Below are 8,344 nucleotides of genomic sequence, written 5' to 3'. Positions count from 1 at the left end.
ACATCCGTTGTCCTACATCTCCTTCTACTGTAGGGGTTGACGGTTGGCAAACATTTTTGAGCATTACCGCCACCTACTGTTCTCTTCATTCGACCTGCTACTTATCCTTCTGTGCACTGCAAACTATTTACAAGTGTCCTTTCCCAACTGTCCATTCAATCATCCAGACTCTGAGTCTGGGTTGACGTGCATTCGTCCCTCTGTACACTATCCCCATTCCCCCCATAATCCACAACATTTAAGAATCTCCTCCTATCTGCTTCCAGTATAATCTTGTCTTGATTCTTTCAGACTTCCATCGCAATGAATGCTAGGAATCTTATCTTGTCCATACATACAGATATTTTCATGTACCTAAATGTTTTCCTCTTGTTCTTGTTTCAGCCACACTATTGTTGTGCTTCTGCATACAACATTCGCCTCCTTTCTGCTCTCATCCTGTTTACCTTCACGTCCTTATTTTTTTCTAGGACATTGTGCTGAACCTTCATAATGTTATTCTCCACAATGCAGAAAGAAGAAAAAAACAATATGAGTGAAACACTATTACTTGTCTTATACAGTTACATGATGCACAAAATAATATAGTATGGGAATAAAACTGTTTTAATCTACAGCCACAGAGGGAGAGATTTCAAAAGTGCGAACACCCAGGGTAGCAAGCTAAAAATGTGTCCTGACCATAAAATAAATATTCAAGTAAATAAAAGAAAGAAAAGAAAACCACGAAAAACAGCAATCAATCTTACAGTTTACACTGCGGGAAACAATCATTGTACTGGTACATATACCTTTAAAAAACTAATCATGTAAGATTTGTAAGAACAATTCATAACCGTTATTGACCAAATGTCACTGTCATTGGAGGTGGACAGGGTTTATGTTTGTACCCCATTCCATTTATTAGTCTGACCGTGACATATCTACAAACATTATGAAAAGATTTGCACTCAGTGGAAAGGTTTGTCATGGGGCAAGGAAGAACTGAATGACTTTTCACACAAAGTGGCCAACATGTAGCATGGCCTGATACAGACAGATTCATGTAACACTACAAAACATTGAGGAAATATTTGTCACAGGACAATGAAGCACAGTTTGGTGGTCAACTTCCACCGTTCACACTCACGTCTGGTTTTTGTAATGTATTTTGAAGGGTGTGGTGTCATCGGACTACCAAATAACGATTAAGGTATAATGAAAATTTTATTAATTGGCCAATTATAAAAAGGATTATCATTGCCAATGCATTAGCAATTACTAAATGATTGTGTTGATGCAAGTTGAACATTTTATTTGTTTGTGTAATATGGGTATTTATAGAAGCATATACATTAAAGAACGGATTAGGCCTTTAATGATTGTTTTGTTTGTCAAAACAAAGTTTGGTCTTGCAAAGTTTTAGTAACTGTATGTAGCTGCTTTTCTTAATGGAACATTTTGTAGCGTATGGCCTACAACATTTATACTATACTTTGTCTTCACTTGCTGGTGCTTCTGGACTACTGCAGTGATCAAACCTAGAAACAAACTGCCACTAGAGGGCACCAGTAAGAAATAAATCAATAGTATGTACTATTTTCCTTGTAGAATACATGTATAAAGGGAAGCTTACTTCATTTAGGCAATACTTAAGCAATAACTTGTTCAATGTTTTAATGTAACATTGTCATACTTGAATTTGTAAGAATGGCACAATTATACCAAATAAAAGTTTGAGGAACACAATGGAAATATGTCTATGGCCTTTTTTTGTGTTTATCCACAATCTGATGTAACCCATATAATTGTAAGGTTTTGCTTTTCAAATAAACAAAATTAAAATGAGTTGGCAATTCACTTAGTAATTCATTTTAGTTGATTCAATTGATTAATCATTGCAATACTACTGCCAACTTGCTGGTATACTGGTATACCCCCCGGCTATGGCCAGTGGCCACTTCCAGTTTTTGTAATGTCTTTGAATGGGACCATGTTATCTGTATCTGGACTCGACTCAAAGCCACCAACTCTTCAGGTGACATCCTGGGCCACGGCCATTTCCAATTTACACTTTTCACAAATAGTAAATTAATAAATACAATGATCTATTAGAGTCTTAATATAGGTACAAATTTGTATTTCAAAAACATGATGAAAATAATAATGATAAATGAAATAAAAATATTCAATTGACCTTTTTTTCCAAAGGGAACCATGGCAGTGTGCAAGGCACCGTATCACTTTAGGCACAAGATGTCACCGTGATGGAGGTCTGCTCTCCACAGAGCGCATTTCCTAGTCTAATTGTGTGACTCTTCATGTGAATTGCACCAGATGATTTCCAGTGAAGACCTTTACTACACAGTCATAATCGGACTCTCTCTGGCTCAAATCGTGTCCTGTAGACCTCAGAGGTCCACACTGTGAGTTGTGGCATGATTCACAAGGGGCGCCAGAGATTGAAAATCCTTCCCGCACATGTCACTTACGTTCTGCAGCTGTATGTCAATCACCTGCTCTGTATGGTCCTTGTTGACCTCTGCATTACCACCGTCAACTGCAGGAGTGGTTATGGCAAGTGTATTTTTTTTTAAATGAGTCCGCATGTGTCGTTTCAATGTAGAGTAGTCATTGAAGCATTTGCTGCAGGTGATGCAAGAGTATGGCTTCTCCCCGGTGTGGACAATGAGGTGTCTTTTCAAATTTTGGCTTTGGTTGAAGACTTTGCCACACTCCTTGCATCTGAACAGCTTCCGCTTCTTTTCCTTTTTGACCGGTAAATGAGTCTGTATGTGTCGTTTTAATGTGTAGTCACTGAAGAATTTGCTGCAGGTGGTGCAAGAGTATGGCTTCTCCCCAGTGTGGACCCTGAGGTGTCTTGTCATATTTTGGTGACAGTTGAAGGCTTTACCGCACTCCTTGCATTTGAACGGCTTCTCTCCGGTGTGGACCCTCATGTGCACTTCTAGACTTCCATGGCCTGTAAAACACTTGCCACAAATCTTACACACTTTTCCATTGTCGTGAGTTTGCAGATGAAGCTTCAAAACCTCCTCAGACTCAAATTGCGTCCCGCAGACCCCACAGAGGTCCTCAGTGTGAGTTTTGGCGTGATTCACAAGGGGTGTTATTTTGTTAAAATCCATCCCACAGACTTTACATACGGTTCGTAACAGCTGCTTTTTTGACATCTGCACTGCACTGTCTTTCACCTCAGCATTACCATCACCATCGTCAAATGTTCCGTCTTGTAAATGAGTCTGCACGTGTCGTTTTAATGTAGTGTAGTCACTGAAACATTTGCTGCAGGAGGTGCAAGAGTATGGCTTCTCCCCAGTGTGGACCCTGATGTGTCTCGTCATGTTTTGGTGTTGGTTGAAGGATTTACCACATTCATTGCAATTGAACGGCTTCTCTCCCGTGTGGATCCTCTTGTGTATCTCCAAACTGCTAGGTTTGGCAAAGCATTTTCCACAAACATCACACACCTCTGCTTTTACATTCATGTGAGTTTTCAGGTGAAGTTTAAAATCCCCCTCGGTCTCAAAGTGCCTCCCACACAGCCCGCAGACATCTTTAGGGTGAATTTCCAGATGATTCGCAAGTGAGACTTCTGCAAGAAAAGATTTTCCACACACTTTGCAAATGATGCAGGATTTCAGCCTTTTCTTCGTCCGTGGTGTCTTTAAAGTCAGCATGCAATGTCGTCCACTGTCCCTCCACTCTTCAATTCTGTCAATGTCTCCATCTTGAGAAGCTTCACTTTTGTCACCGTCTTCATATTGAGTAGCATCGCTCAGCCTCCAGTTCTCATCGTCGTCTCCGTTTTCAGCCTCAGAGAGTCCTGGAGATGGGACCTCTTCATCAGTCTCTATGGGCATCTGCTCAGCTGAAGCGACACGTAGAGGTTCTTCTTCTTCTTTGCATATTTCATGCTCATTTTGCACACACTGAGGAGGAGTGAATGTGTCATGGAGGGTGTCGTCCTCTGGTCTTCTGTCCTGGCCGCTGCTCAAAGGTTCCTTGTGGCTCCTCTCAGTCTGCAGGGACTCTGGGTTCTCCTGCCTCGGACTGGAGTTCCACTCCTGCTGCTGCTCAGTGAGGAAATCCTCCTCCCACACAGAGAGGTTGAGCTGTGCTTCCTCTGAGGAGCAGAAGAGGAGAAGAGAACATTCAGCAATGATTGAACAACAGCAGTGTGCGTGTGCGTGCGTGTGCGTGCGTGCGTGCGTGCGTGCGTGCGTGTGTGTGTGTGTGTGTGTGCACGTGCGTGTGCGTGCATCCACCGAAACATAAACAGCTGATTAAAGCCAGGGAAGATCCATATAAATCCTTTGTTGTAGTAGCCTACGATCATGTCTCATTCAAAAGAGCGATCATTCTCCGTAGTAGTACGATTACGATACGACGTAGATACGATAGATTTGTATTTTATCGTTTTTTCAATTTTTATATCATAGATATAAACAAAATGTCAAAAACAATAAAATACATCTATGATAGTCTTGATCCAAGGCTATACAATATATATATATATATATTTAGAAAAAAAACAATACTTTTGTGACTGAAATATAAATGAATTGATAACTATAGATTCTTTAATAATTTACGTTTTACTCAATTAATTAAGTTGATAGGCTAATAAAATATCTTTTCTTCAAAGAATGATACGTTTTTGTTTGTTTTTTGATGGGCCCTAGTAACAAATATATATATATATATTAATACAAATATATTTAAAGAATGTATTCAAAATATATTTTAATACCATGAAATACCATAAACCGATGTATTTTGTTTGATACCGTACTGTAAAATGTCATACCGTTGCATGCCTAATCCTGACTCAACATACTGGTTCATTCTATTAAAAGGGATAGTACAGTTTTTTTCACCTTTTGATTTGACATCACACATCTCCAGACAGGATGATTGCATAGGGTGTATACAGTATCTCTGTATACTTTTATTTTGTTTGAGGGTATCTTTAATGTGATGTTACTCTTCTGTACCTAATGTACTTCTATGCCCTGTATCTGTAACTTTTACTGCTGTGCGCTGTCTCTGGAGCCTGAATTTCCCCTGCGGAACCAATAAAAGGTATCTATCTCAGGGAATGTTGCAAAACTCCTCAGTAACTGTAGTGCTAATTTAAGAACCGTTTTCAATTTGACAAGAACCTTTGGATGTGCAATAAAATCCAAGGTAAAACAACCAAACTATCCCTTTAATACCAGCATCTCTACTAATGCCATGGTAACCATGGGAGCTGAGACAAAATTGGTTAAAACAGCTTTGCATTAAACAGCTAGTCTCACAGTAGCAAGATAATTAGATTGAAATATGGTTGAACAATTATAGCCCCATGCATGTGTGACCTCTCCTTAGCTCCAGCCTCCAGGACTCAGTCACATAACATTAAAAAATATTATTTCTATCACGTAGGCCTAGTTCAGTGATTGGTGAAAAAAAACTCATTATGAATTTCTAAAACCATTCATCCTGAATTTCACCAGATTAAACATTTGATTTAAAGTGGGCGTTTTACATTAGAAGCTGATTGAGTTGATTCTGCAGGCTAGATTGAGGCAATCATCTAACTAACACATACCTGCATGGCATTCTACTGTATTTGATCTGTGTTTTACAAACGCATCGATCATACATTGTATCACATACCAGCTATTCTATTTAACCTGATCTCAGGTTGTAGAAGCGCATCGAGCATCTTGCGTTGTCGACTGATCTCTCGTTTGGACTGGAACATTTCTTCCTCGTATCCTGAGATCATCTTTTCAACAGCTTCCACGATCTCACCAGCAGCTGCAGACAGAAACTGCTTCACAAGGACCCGAAGACCTTGAATTCTAATCATCTTGGTGTCTAAAGCGGCTATTATCACATTGATTGGCTGTTATGGAGAGCAATGGTTCTCTTTATGATCACAAACAGTTCTGATGCTCTAAAACTACAAGCCACTGGACGAGGCAATATTTACTTCCGTTGCCCTGTCGTTGCACTTCCAGGTAACCTATATTTTTATAAATCCATTTATCAGAAGCTCTTATTATTATTATTATTTATCCAGAGCGCCTAACAGTGGTATAGACCCCTTAACAGACGACGTCATACTGGCTGCGTGCAGCCAGTATGCGCTCAACGAAACCCATTATATCAGGTCTCGTTAGGACGCGTCTCACTAGCCAACACACACAAGAGGGGGTTGGGGTGTGCTGAAACCAGTGCACCCCGAAACAGGTTGGGAATTGATTGCGTGGAACTATCACCTGTGCGTCCAGGCTCAATGTTAGTAAACAAATAATTGGTCTATAAGAATAACCTTTTCTGTAATAAAAGTTGCTTTGCAAATAAAAGTCTGGCATTAAAAAATGTAGCTCTAAAAGTACAAAAGTATGTTCATAAATAAAAAACAGTAGGCATCAGTTAAAGACAAATTGTAAAAGTAAATGCAGAATGTCCAATATCATCATTGGATGATACCCCTTGAGAGCTACACATCTTACTTAACTCATTGGTTCTCAAAGTGGGGTCCGGGGACCCCCAGGGGTACTTGAGGGGATACCAGGGGGTCCCCAGCTAAATGATTTATAGGAACCAAATGGACCCTTATGGGTCTGTAACTCTGAGAGTGTACAAATGGAACCAAATGGACCCTAATGGGTCCATTTGGTTCCATTTGCACACTCTCAGAGTTAAATTAACATCGGTTTTACAATATAAATTGGGGTCCCAGAGATAGAAATGCCATTAAATGGGGGTCCGTAGCCTAATGCATGTCAAACTGGGGGTCCTTGAAATTAAAATGGTTGAGAATCACTGCTAGAGCCGTAAAAATCTTCTCTTATGGGGGTCCCTGGCATACATTTTTCAAATGGGGGTCCGCGGGCTAATAAGTGTCAATTTGGGGGTCCTTGACATGAAAAAGTCTGAGAACACTGACTTAACTTAAGTAAAATGTTGAGGTATTTTTTTTATTTACTGGAGTATTTCCAATTTTCAGTACTTGTAGGCTACGTCTACTCCACTACATTTCAGAAGCAAATATTGTACTTTTACTCCACTACAGTTATTTGCCGCCAAGACAAGCGTGTTCTGAAGGACACAAAAAGAAAACAGGATAAACCACGTCACGTCACTCTAGTCTCTACAACATGCATCGATTAGTGATGGTTCAGCACCACCACCGCTGGACAGCGACACAGACCATGCGTGCTGTGAGCAGCAGTGTTGGGAAAAGTATACTCCCATTTGTTACTTAAGTAAAAGTATCAATACTGCAATATAGAAATACTCTGTTACAAGTAAAGGTCCGGAATTCTACTTTTTTTTTTTAAATTTACTGAAAGTACCAAAAGTAAAAGTACTCATTATGCAGAATGCCTATTGTCCCCATTTCACAAGTTTTCAAATGTATAACATTATTTTGAAAATAGCAGATCTACAAGCTCACAATGTGCATTGTGAGCTTGTAGATCGGCTATTTTCAAATGGCCAAAATGTTCATATGGCTGAAGGGGTTAGTTTTGTAATAATATAATCAAAATCTACAAAGTAAAGTGGAGTTAAAAGTACAATATTTGCCTCTGAGATGTTGATAATGGAGTAAGAGTACAAGAACTGAAAATTGAAAATACTTCAGTAAAGTAAAAAATACCTCAAAATTGTACTTAAGTACAGTACTTGAGTAAATGCACTTATAGTTACTTTACAGCACTGGTAAGCACCATCTATACTAACACTAATACCCAAGAGCACAAGCATCAGCCATATGTGGCACATTATTACCAAGCATCCATCTTAAATGACTTTACCTTTTTTGGGCCTCTATATATTCAAAGGTCACGATGCAGAGGAGATTCCCATGGTGCAACATCTCACCATATGAGTGATAAGATCAACCTGATCAACTAAAGCGCTGAATTGTGTAAAACAGGGGTCTTCAACGTTTTCAGGCCAAGGACCCCCTAGTTGAGAGAGAGATGAAGGAGGGACCCCCTCTATATTGTATACAATTGTGTTTCAGATGAAAGTTTTTTTTTTTTACTTAGTCTGCTCTTTTTTCCCTCTACACCTATAGCCTCTCAGCCAAAAATAGCCGATCTACAAGCTCTCAACGCCTCGCAGCACGAGGCGTTGAGAGCTTGTAGATCTGCTATTTTTGGCTAAAAGTTCTCCTCAGAAAAGGGATGCTACGGTTCAATTGGTTAAGGTAAAAAAATATATATCACACAAAGAGATTTGGCGGACCCCCTGTATTAACTCTAAGAACCCCCTAGGGGTCCCGGACCCCCTGTTGAAGACCCCTGGTGCAAAAGACAGAATGCATGGGTGGAAAAGA

The sequence above is a fragment of the Gymnoscopelus microlampas genome (assembly GCF_963454915.1).
Source record: "Gymnoscopelus microlampas genome assembly, chromosome: 11".
Lineage (NCBI taxonomy): Eukaryota > Metazoa > Chordata > Actinopteri > Myctophiformes > Myctophidae > Gymnoscopelus > Gymnoscopelus microlampas.
The sequence above is the reverse complement of the archived record's forward strand: the minus strand, read 5'-3'. Positions refer to the sequence as shown.